Here is a 12,912-nt window from a genome sequence, read left to right as displayed (position 1 = left end):
AAGAGACTGCCCAGGAAACTGGGTCAAATGTAAAACATCACACAGTGGAAGAATTCCAAAGTTGGACACCCAGGAAGTCTGCCCTCTGCCTTTAAACACAAGCACGTGGGGATCTTTGGCTCTGTGGCTTCATTTAGCTCATGTATTGGCTCCCATTGAATGTCTCATAGGCAAGTACTCTTTCTTGGTCAGTCCTCTGTAGGTACAGTTTGAAAAATGCATTCCAGCTAAGGATCTGCCTCAACTAAAACGCTCTCTTCCCACCGCACATAAACACCTCAATCCCCTGAAGAAGGAGGCTTAAGAGTTTCCAAGTTTGTGACTGCTTATTACTACAATGGACAATTCACTGAGAACTGAAAAGTTTAAACTTTCAAAATTTGAATAACTTTCGTTGTGGCTATTCAAATAAGGAAATGTTAATGTTTTTTTCTCACCATTTATTCACTGACTCATTGAGCAAGAGTTTATTGATCCAGGCCCTGGGGATGTTCCATGAATGACACCATTCCTCCCCTCAGGAAGCTAATTGTCCCAGACTCTGTCTACCTTCAGTTACTCACAGTGACAATTTTCAAGCTTGCTACAGGATCTAAACTAAGAATCCACCAGATGACTGTCTATGGCAGTGGCCCTGCTCTTTGAAAGTGACTTTAAAACTTACTGGCCAATTCTATCACAAGGATTCTGATAAGGACCACCTGGGGCTGCCAGGAGGCTTAAGTGAGAAGAGATAGGTGAAAGGTCTTTGTAAGCTCCAAAGCACTTTATAAATGTAGTGTATTGTGACAATGACCTCCTTCTACCCAGTTCTTACAACTTACAGATTTTTCTTTTTTTCTTTTTTTTTTTTTTTTGGTGGTGGTATATGGAAAAATATCAGTAAGGTTATGAAGATAGACTTTGAAATTTTAAGGGCATTGCAAAACCTGTACTACTCCTTTTGCCACTGCCACCACCAGCAAGAAAAGGAAGTATTTTCATATGGGGAGCAGGATACAGAATAAGAGGACAATTTAAAGCACATAGCCCAGGAATATAGATATGGGTGCGCAGAGGTGCTGAAAGCCTGGAACCTGAACAAACACTCCCCTCAATTTTAAAAGAAAAAGAAAATAGATTTTGCAAATAGACCTCAAAACCAACATTAACCTTGGGCAAGGATTGAGAACTGATTATAATAACAGCTGCTAATATATATGAAGGCTTGTCATGTGCCAGATACCACGCTAAGCATTTTTCATGTATTAATTCACTTCCATTTGGTAAGAACTCAATGATAAGAAATTAGTTAATATACGTATAATTAGAACAGTGCCTGGCACGTAGTAAGTACTCAACGCTCTAGCAGGATTATCAGCTCCATTTTATAAGTGTGGAAACCGAAGACAAAGAGACGAGTCTGTGTGTTTATATTTACACAATGAATTTCAGTGATAGACCCAAGCTGCCTGATCTTAAAGTCTAGAGGAAAAACATCTTCAAGGACTTTTCTGTATTTAAATTTTTATTATTCTTTGAATGACTAATTCAATTCAACACACAGTACCTACTTTAAGTAAAAGAGTCCAAGTTCCAGGAGAACTTGGAGTTTTTAAGTACCTGCTTTGAGTAAAAGATTTCCAAGTTCTAGGAGAAAAGGGAACTGGGTTATGTCACTGCTGTATCTCCAGTCAATTAATTGCAGGCATTTGGAAGAATAAGAATTACGTCATGATACTACAGAAGCTCACGAGCCAGTGGAAAGATACCTGCTTAAAAACCTAATATCTGTCTGGTTGATATACGGACTCCAATAGAAGAATGTGCTGGGGAATGAGAAACTGCAGATCAGGGAGAAACCTCTTGAGCTGGGTGTCCTTCGCTGTGAGTCAATGTTAGAAAGCTTTGAAGCATAACCAGGCAGGAAGGGGACTGATGCCCTCTTGGCGTAATAAGGCCAGTCCTATTAGTCTGTTATAAATAGGGTTAAGGTTATGTTAATAGAATGAATATTAATTTCTCCTGACTACCAGATGGGAGTCTTCAGAAGGAAATTAGTCCCAGGGGTCATAAACTGTCTTTGAGTTTTTATACTTTGGGAGAAAGCCAACCCAGCCTGGAGTTAAAGCCCTACTGTGTGTTCCACCCCACCCCAAAAAAATCCTCTAGGCCAGATCTCACTCCTTAATGGTACCAGGGAGTGAGGTGCCCAGAACAGGAATACAGCGCCCTACCCGATCTGCCACTACCAGTTCCATCACATGCCACACTTGACCAAAGAGAGCTTTGAAAAAATCACATAAAACCCTTCAAAAACAGCTCCTTAAACCCTCCATTAATGTCCTAAGGGAGTGACCAGCTAGAGAGATTGTGTTGAGGCAGCAACATAACAGTCATTCAGAACTACCTTTTCCCAAAGCTGTTTATAGATTGCAATGGCCACATGACAGTTCTAACCTTTGAAACATATGTGGAAGGTTTTAGGCAGGGCTGCAAAGAAAGTTCCTAAAAGGGAGGAGAAGGCATTATCAGCTGTCATGCACCTGTTTGCCTTTCAGTCTTCCACCATCCTCCTTCATGAAATCCAGAGATGGTGGCTGGAGGCATGGCAGCCCTTTCACAGCCACAAGGAAAATGTCAAGAGACTCAGAGCTCTCATCTTAAAATCCCCGAGTTACCAAATCAGTATCACAAACTGAATACCTAAACATTTCTTCTTACATCATAAAAAAGAATTCCTATTGTATTTAAGCCATTGTTATTTGGGTTTTCATTCCTAAAACTGGACTCAAAACTCAAAGCAGTCATAGATTACTAAAGAGCAATGAGGTACAGTACAAAGAGCTAGGAGGTCAGGCTCATGCTGGAGTCCTAGTTCTTTAGGAACTGTGTGACCTGAATCAATGACCCTCCTCTGTAAAGGGGAGTGTCTTACTGTGGGTGCTCCCAAAAGCCAAGTCTGAACAAGGACTTGGGTGGCAGCAGGTGATTTATTTGAAAGGTGATCCTAGGAAGCCAGAGAAAGGTAGTGGACAAGGAAGGAGGGAAGATCAATAAAGAGTGTGCTATTGAGCTGGGTCTCACAGTGGGCAATTCTGATTCAAACCCCTGAGGACCTTCAAAGAAAATTCTGTAGAACCTTCCTACTGAAAATGTGGGCCATGGGCCAGCCTCAGCATTAGCTGGCAGCGTGTTAGAAAAGCAGAATCTAGTCCCCGTCCCAGACTTCCCGTACAATAATTTGCACCAGGAGATCCTGTGCACATTCAAGTTTGAGATGTCCTGGTATAGAATGCACCTCAATGTTAGGCCTTGGAAAGACAGAAGCCTCTTGCCACTCATTAGTAGAGGAAGCATTTGCTCTCTTGCATTTCCTGGCTGAACAGACTTCCACAGCTTAGGACAAAACCCTAAAGAAGGAAAGCTGGGAGACTCAGCAAGCACTTGAGGTGGGAACCCTTCATGAGGGGAAAACTGATCACCCAGGCTGAGGGGATGAGGTGTGGAGCACCAGCAGCATCCACAACTGCGGGTAGTTATAATACCTAGTTCATATGGACATTGGAGACATGAAATGAGCTACTGTATATAACAGGAGAGTTGCCCAATAGTCTATTGCTGTTATAATCATAGCTACAACAACCAACCTCATTTGAAAAGACATCTTATGACTTACATGATAAAAGCCAACCTAGTTCCTGTATCTCCAACTCCCTGAGATAAGGAGAAGCACAGTCCTTGAACTCAAGGAACTTCCAACCTTGATAGGGAGATAAGGCTTGGGGACATGAAGCAATGCAAGACTGGCGTCATACATTATGTAATAACACACTCACATCAGTATTAGCAAGAGTCCTTTTGTGTGCTTATTATATACTAGGCACTCTTCTAAGAGGGGTGTGTGTGTGTGTGTGTGTGTGTGTGTGTGTGTGTGTGTTTTAATTCATTTGATCCTTACAAGAACCCAATAAAGTCGGTTCTATTACTAACACCATTTCACTGATGAGGAAACTGAGGCACCAACAGGTGAAGTGACCTCCCCAGAGGCTATACATTTAATCTCCACACGCCACTAAAACTAATATAGCTCCACATTGCCTGCCACCCCTCCTGCAGTGAGCCTCTCACTGTGATTTTAGACATGTTCTCTTTTTCCATGCTTAAGTCTCCTTCAAGGTAAGCAAGTCGCCTAACGCTGTCATCATTGTATAGATGGTGTGGGAACTGGAATTCAGTGAGATTACATTTCAGAGCAGAGCAATAGCCAGGGCTCCATTAAAGGCTTCAGAGGAACCAAAACCAGCTGAGCTCCTATTCACCCGGAGGTCAGGGAGGTGGGGTGGACAATGCCTAGACCTGGAATCAGGAATGCTGAGCCCTAAGCCAAGTGTGGCCGCTAACTCAAGCCATTTAGCCATTTGAGTGTCACTGTTCTCATCTACAACCCAAAGTGGGTAGGATTAGCTCATACACTAGTGTTCCCTTTAAGCTCTAAATTCCAATGGCTGGATGACTTGCTTAAGCCCTCTACTCATCTCTCAGTCCTCCTGGGAAAATACCTATAATGCAAAATCTGAAAGTAAGGAGAGTTTTTCCAGTCTTATTTGCTGTAATATTCTTTCACCAAAGATTTAAATATTGATCCTTTAAGAAGCTGCAAAGTCAAAAACCCACATAATGATATCTATAAATATTCTATGGATGTCACGTCCCATCTAATGTCAAGGTGTACTGTACTTTCAAGACTATTTTCTAATTTTGCAAAGCATTTGCACTTGGACTAACCTGGCCTTCCACTTTGTACTCTATATGTCTAATTCATTTGCTCTCTGTGACCTGATGTAGCCCTCAGCACCCTTGCTCCTTCCACAATTGTACCATATAACTTCATCATTAATGCCACAACGTGAACTCACCCCAGCAACTTCTTACCATGTGTGCCAGGTTACTTTCTTGCTGCAGTGATGCAGTCTTCCTACCAGTGTGCAGATTTTTAAATGGATCAAAGATTGGAGCCTATCTTCTGAAAAGTCACCCTCCAGGCTCCAATATTCCAGAAATCCATTGTTTGAAAATACCGGTTGGACAACTTCAACACAAACAGAAAAATGCCATCCTGTAGGCTTCAGGAAAAACATTTATGAAGGTGCCCTATCCAGTCAGTTCTCTCTTTGCCCACCCACAATCCTCCTCCACCCTCAAGAGAAGGTCCTGTGAATTGAGAGGAGGCTCAGGCCCTAAGAAAAAGCCCAGAAAGGGGGTGATGTGAATGGCACATTGTTCTATTCTGCCAGTTGCTCTGACTCAAGGACCACAGGTTAATTTCATAATCTTCCCCTTCCACTCCTCTTTCTATTTTTCTTTTAAAGCAAACAAGGCATCAGCAGGACTCCCAAAGCAATTTAAAAGTCATAAGCATCTGTCACTGTGAAGGATACAGCATCCACTATTTGCAAAGAACTGTAGAGACACAAATAGCACAAACTCAGTTCCTGTCCCTCCAAGTGCCTAAGATAAAGACAGCACAGCCTCTGACCTCAAGGGACTTACAACCTTGACAGAGAGATAAGACTTGGGGACATGAGGCAATACAAGACCAGTGCCACACATTATGTAATAACACACTCACATGAGTATTAGCAAGTGTCCATGGCTGGAATTTCCCCTATTCTCTTCCCCTCTTCAGTGCCTTCAAAGTCTTCTCTTGAGCCAATGTTGTTATTTGTGCCTAGTTGAAAGACTGCTCCCTCCTGCCCCTGGGCAGCAGAGACAAAGACCCTAACTTCTCTGAGCAGCCTGAAAAGCGACAAAGGGGAATTGGCACAGTTGGAGTTGAGAAACTGGCAGAGAGGTGATAAGATAAGGTTTAAAGTCACAGACATTGCTCTCACAAGAGAGGAAAAAGGAATAAAATTATTCCCACGCTGGAAGTCCTTTGGAATATGTGCCAAACAGTGTCTAGGGAAAAACTGGCATGTTCTTGAAACACATGTTACTCCTCTCCCCTCCTACACCCACAGCAGACATCACTAATCAATGACAGCACTCTTCCCTGCTGAGCACTGTGTGTCCTTAACACTGTTAGCACAGCACTCCAGGCAGCCACAGCAATTGAACAGAGTTGCCACAGGAGATGAAGTCTCTTCTGTCCCAGCTAGTGAAAGGGAGTGAAGACACCTGGTGCTGCCCTCTGGGTCAACCTCACCTTCTCACAACCACAACATGTTCATCCACACCTCCTGGCCATTACAGGTCAAGACACTGTACTTGAATGTTCTCCCTTGTGCTTTACCAAAGCAGAGTCATCCTTTCAGGTCTGGTTCAAATTTCATTTTTCCAAGAAGCCTCTAGGGTGCCCCAACCCAATCTTCCCTCACCCAATCTCTCTTTCCTTCCATTTCCCAGGGCTGCCTTCTGATACCACACAAGGGAGCTCTATCCTGTGCCCTCCAGTTTTGTTTCCTTATTACTCTTTCTTCCTCTACTAGACTTTAAACCTCTAATGTCTTCCAAACTTTTAAAAAACTTTGTTCAAAAAAAAAAAAATAACACAGGACATCGGATACAGTAGAATATCTGGTAAATAGTAGTTTTGTTTGTTTTAAATTTCAGTAATGGAATTGTTAACTTTGGGGGTGATTTTTAGTTTTGCTTTCTAGAAGTAGAGGCTGCCGTTTGCTTTGGAGCCCCTCCCCTCTTTATTTGGGGAAGTTCATAGGCCTTTCAGTTCCATCAAAGGAAGATAAGTCCCCACTCATTGTCCCCGGAGGAAACTGTGAGGTCTTCTTATATTTGCATGTATGTGCCAAACATGTAAAGTGAGCTCCCAAGGCAGACTGTACACTTGAAAGCAGAAGAAAAATGGTTTTTCCTAGAGAGAAATGCATACTGGACTGTTAGCTCTCCCCATTCCCTACCTGTTGTGGACTGAATATCTGTATCCTCTCCAGATTCATATGTTGACATTCTAACCCCTGCTTTGATGATATTACAAAGTTTGTGGGGGTGATTAAGTCATAAGAGTGGAGCCCTTGTGAATAAGATTAGTACCCTTGAAAAAAGCCTCAGAGAGCTCTCTCTCACCCCTTCTACCAAGTGAGGACACAGAGAGACAACAGTTATCTGTGAAGCAGGATATGAGTGGGCCCTCACTGAATACCGAATCTGCCATCACCTTGATTTTGGACTTCCCAGCCTCCAGAACTGTGAGAAATAAATGTTTATTGTTTAAACCACCCAGTCTATGATATTTTCATTAGAGCAGCTCGAACAAACTAAAACATTACCCCCAATGGAGTTAATAAAAGTGAATACCTGGGACTCTGGAGAATGTGCTGAGGACTACTATGCTGGGTCAAGGAGCTCGCCCTTAGTTAGACTTCTAGAGGGGAGGGAGAAGATTGTGTCTGGGCTTGGAGCAAATGTGCAAGGAGTGGTTCTTTCTTGAGATATGGGGCCAGGGCAGGGGTGGCAATGAGCAGAAGAACTTGTGGCTGAGCCAGACAGTCTGGCTTTCAGCAGTGGCATCATGACAATCCTGATGGCAGGGGATAGCAGGCCTGCAGCCAGATTGACCAGACTTCCTGACCACAGTAACCAGGCTGATGTCCTGGGACAGAGTAGCAAGCCTAGGAGTCCCCAAGAACATCCTGGGAGAAGAACAGCCACAGGAAAATGGACTTCTCCATTCAATGAGGGGTCAGAGATACATGGGGTCAGAATCATGTTAATTGACTGTTAAGATACAGAGAGAGAAAGCCGCTGCAAGTGATCTCTTTCAAGTAGGTGACATAGATCTGGGGTCCTACCTATTTGGACCCTATCTCTTCTTACCTCTCCTGCTTTCCTAAAGGGCTCAAGTTGAAAATCATAAGTTCTAATCTAAATTCCTTGTTTTATGCCTAAAAGAACCAGAGCCCAGAGACATAGAGAAGATCATTCAAGAGCACATGCCAAGCTAAAGACAATACCAGGGATAGAACCTCATCTTCTGACTCCTGGTCCAGTTCTCCCTCCAGCACAGCAAACAGCCTTTGGATTCCACTTGGGAGCAAGTCTTCCCTGAATGCCCACCATGTGCTCAGTCCTGTGCTGCACTGAGTGAAACACACAGATGTGTAGGACTTAGTGCCTGTTCCCCAACCCACACCCAAGAATCTTACAGTCAGGTTGGGGAAATAAGGCAAGTGAACCCTGACTTCCTCATGCTGTGGGTGGTACTAGAAATCAATCCTCCTGCTTTAGATTTGTACCATTGCTAGGTCCAAATATCTGATCCTCCCTCACACCCAAAACTCATCTGTCAAAACCTAATCATCAATGTGATGGTATTAGGAGGTGGGGCTGTTAGGAGGTGATTAGATCTGATAATGGAATTAGTGCCCTTATAAAAGAGGCCCCAGAGAGCTGCCTTTCTCCTTCTACCATGTGAAGGCACAGCAAAAAGGTACCATCTAAGAACCAAAAAGCCACCCTCACCAGACACCAAATCTGCTGTCACCTTGATCTTGAACTTTCCAGCCTCCAGAAATGTAAGAAATAAGCTTCTATTTATAAGCCATCTAGTCTAAGGTATTTTGTCATAGCAGCCAAGCTAAGAAAACCCATCTATACTCATGAGAGTCATGCAGTTGGGGTACTATTACCATTGGCCTAGCTCAAGAGATTTCTAGCAACCTTTCCCGCTCTCCCCTAGTAGGGTTGCCAGGTAGAATGCATGCACTCTTGCATGGGGCCTACTTATACAAAAAAATGCATTATTTATTCCAAATTCAAATTTAACTGGGAATGCTATATTTTTTATTCTAAGTCTACCCCCAAGTCCAGATGTTGAGGGAATTGTGCAACCACTGGCCTTATCTTGAGTTTACCCTAGTTTACCTAGGGTAAAAGACACAGAAGAAGTACATAGGTAATTAGTGGGCACTGAGCAAAACCTTGGAGCGTGGATGGATGTCACTCTGGTCAGGCAATGATGGGCCAAGGTGCCAACTGTTGATGAAAGGAAAGCATCACCAGACACCTACTGCAAGCTCTGCTGACAGAAACCTGGGCTCCTTTCAAATGCCATGATCAGCTTCAATGTTATGCTTGAACAACACTTCTCTTGCTGGTCTTTTGTCAGCTCCATTCTCCCAGCTTTACCTATACAGCAGACCCATCCCCTCCTTAGTAACTTCCCAGGCTTGGTTCTAGCTCTTGAGGCCACCTTGTGCTTCCCTCCTTCTCCCTCTCTGCACTCCCCTTGCCCACATTCTTATTGGCACTGAATAAATCCTTCTTTCTACCGAGGCACTTCGTTCCCTCTACCTCCTCCTCAAACCCTCTTCTCTTATTCCCTCAACATAAACATGATGACCCATCTGGCCCAAAGCTCAAGTAAAGGAAAAATCAGTTCCCACCTCCTGAGAAGCAGGAAGAACAGAAGCCTCACACCCTCCGTGGAGGTTAGGGGAAACATCTGTGCCTTAGGTCTAGTAAGGAAAGGGAAGAAACACAAAGCATTTCACTTCTTTATTAGTTTAAGTATAGAATAAGTGACTACAACGAGACCCATATTGCAGAGTCTAAAACAAGACCTAAATTTCTCTCTTATACTTAATATCAGGAGGCAGATAGGCAGTCTACAGCAGGTAAGCAACTTGATTCCCTAAAGACAACCCAGGACTCAAGTACCTTCTTTTCTTCCATTATCCTACTGGCATGTGCCAGCCTCTATTCTAGCCAGTAATAAAAGGAAGAGCGCAAAAAGGGGAAGGCCAAACATGTTCTTTTAATAAGGAACAATTGTGGACTTCTCCTCACAGGATGTCAAGTCACATTCTTCTATCATCAGCCACATCTAGCTGCAAGAGAGGCTGAGAAATACAGATTCTAGCTGGGCAGCCATGTGCCTTGTGCAAGTGGGGAAGAGAAATGTCTTATGAAAAATGAAGAAGGCACGATTATTATTCTCTGCCAAAATTAGAACAGTCTGAAAATTCAAATCTCACTATAATATACCAGCAATACACAACTATACATGATGCAATAGAAAGATGTGTAGTGCAAATGACATACTCTTAATATAAGGGCCCCAAGGAGAGAGGATTTGTTGTGAGGTTTATGATGGGGATAAAATTTCACCTGGGTCCTGGGAAGCCAATAATCACTCAACTTTCATTTCTTTGAAAGGTAATTTTTAACCAGAGCCCCCAATACCACTAAGGACATCTACTTATTACAACAAATTGTTAGAAAAAAAAACACTGGATCCTTGATAAGACTGAAGCATACACTCAAGACATTCATATCTCCAGTTACTTTGCAAACAACATATTAAACCTCAGGCCTCTCTCTCTTTCTGGTTTTACAGGTGTATTGTAAGAAGTTAAGCAACTAAAATATCATAAGGAGATAAGAATTAAGTTTAATTTCCTCTCATAGCCCTCCACTCCTCCTGAACAAAGTCATTTCCTGATGTATTGCAAGACAACGTTAATCATCCCCACCCCATTAAATCTATTTGCTTTCATTACATGTTCCTAATCCAGTTGAGCATGGACAAAACATTGGATTTACTTCCGATGAATTTCACCTCTTATTTTAATAACTACTTCCTTCACCTATTTTTCCTGGCTTGTCTTTCATCTTCTCCTCCCTAATCCTTCAGCTTCCTCACGATCTGGGATATAGAGAGCTCAAAGAAGCTCTAACAATGCCCTTTCTTCACATCAGCCAGCTCCCATCTGCACCCCCAGCTTGATCTATGCCCCACTGGTTCTGAGCATTAGTCTGATCTCAGGGTCAAGAGCATAAGAACTACAGCAAGATATTTTGCAGGCAAAGGTACTGGGCTACGGCAAGCTCCCTCATCCGCTCTGTAACAACATTTGAAGCAGGTGTAAAAAGTCACACCAAACCCATCTCCCTTCGGAAGCACAAAGTCAAAAGGATAAGAATCAAGGGGCTGGCGCAATCCTAGTCATTCTTCTTGTTCACTCCCTCTTGCTACCGGGTCAGGAGGGTCCAGGGAGAAATTAGGCTCAGAATTATAGTCTCAGCAACTTGGCTTTCTCTAAAATGAATGCTTCAGAAATGCCCCGTAGGCAGATTATTAAAACCTTCTTAAGCATTGTTATGGGAAGGCCTCTGAGAGCCACAAATCTTGCCACAGAGGTACATTATTTATCCAGTCAGCATTTCCATAGCGACCTGATGGCTGGTGAAAGATTTAAGAAGGTGGTCCTCCCAGTCCCTTCACTTTACAAAGTGCCTGTTACAGGTGTGTAGGCTGACCTTGAGTAGGTTCGTGTCTTTTCTCTGAACCTGTTTACTCATCTGTAAAACAAAAGGATTTGGTCAAATCCTACAAGCCTGAGTTGTAAGGAGATAGTTTTAAGGACCCTGTTCCCTCTATCCATTCCAAAGGGCCTGGATTCCACTCTGGAATGAAATGATGGTTCCACCTTGGGAAAACTGGCCCAAACTCAAATAGACTAATTGGTGACAGAAAGGCCATTTAGCCTGAATATTTAATTAGGCAATGGGAGTAGACATCTCTCAGGTGTCTGCTGAGCTCGGCCTACAACCCACTTTTCTTCCCAACACAGTTCACATGGTTGGGCTTCCAATAGCCCTTCTGGTGGTTAGACCAACTGTAGACACCTGACCCATGGACAGCCAATCAGATTGCCTCCCTCAGGAACTGGGGTTGGCCAGTCAATTTCCCCCTGAAACTGAAATCCTAATGTGTTTGTGGGCTGCTCTGGGTCAAGATAGAAAATTCATGCTCACCTTCCATTCATTCTTTCTTGTCTTTGAACTTTAAAATGTGAGATGTTCATTCTCATAGAACCTCAATTGCCTATGTGTATCTGCCCAACAGAACTTACCATTTCTCCTCAAGGTAGGAATGGGCATGAAAATATACAGGTTGTGTAACCCCCATTTCATACCAGAAGAGCTTCCTTGCTGGTTTTCCTGGCTTGGCGGCATGATATGGGAGCTTAGGCACATAGACCAACCTAAAAGGTGAGCTTGAAGATAGCATTAAAGGTAACCACCTGAACTGATGATTCAGAGCTAGAAAGCCCATACCATTTAATTAGCTCCCTTTGCACTGGCCTCAGTGGCATTTGAATAACATGATCTTGGCACTTACTGCAAGTTGAGAGGCTAATGAGACTTACCTCTACAGCATTTATATGGACTTTGGAGGCCAGGGCAGTGCAGTGAGGAACAAAGGGGAGTTGTGGAAGGATTATGTAACAGGGCCTCTGGGTTGTAGGGCTGTCATGGTCAGCCCTATGGACCAAAGAAGAGACTGTTGATCTGCTGATAGAGTGATGATACCCCAGGTTTGTAACAGAATTAGCCGTTCTATTACTGGCCACCACAGCATCCATAGTTAAAATCCAATCTGAATGCTCCTTGAGAATCTTTGGGCGCAGAGTGTCGGAAGAGAGGCTGACAAGCCTGTATCTTGTGAGCTACTCTGTCCTCACAACAATGCCCAGACATCTGCGCCACAACCTGTTCTGACTTCCCTTTTTCTGTGCTTCAAGCAGCCTTTTCCGTTCTTTGCACTAAACCAAGTTTGCTATCACTCGCCTGCCTCGATGGTTTCAGGGGGAGAGCTGTTGGTAGATGTGCTCACTAGTGACCTGGTGCTCAAAGCAGTGAACTAGAGAAACAGCCTGGTGGGTGGAGTGGCTAAAAGGAAACCAGGGCTCAGGATAAGGAGGAGCAGCCTGCTGATGAGCTAGGTGCCCTTGGGCAAGTCCCTTAACTTCCCTGACTTTCTCTTAACTCCTCTGTAAAACAAGCAGAGAGGATAAGGTGATCTTCAAGACCCTATGACTACCTGGTATGATTTCCCTTGCTCCCTCCTCCTGCAATGCCTCCTGTATCCTGAACAGTTCCTGTGAAAGTTACTTTTAGGAAAGGTAT

The sequence above is a fragment of the Colobus angolensis genome, unplaced genomic scaffold, assembly GCF_000951035.1.
Source record: "Colobus angolensis palliatus isolate OR3802 unplaced genomic scaffold, Cang.pa_1.0 Scaffold168, whole genome shotgun sequence".
NCBI classification, from domain to species: domain Eukaryota; kingdom Metazoa; phylum Chordata; class Mammalia; order Primates; family Cercopithecidae; genus Colobus; species Colobus angolensis.
Note: the sequence above shows the minus strand (reverse complement) of the source record.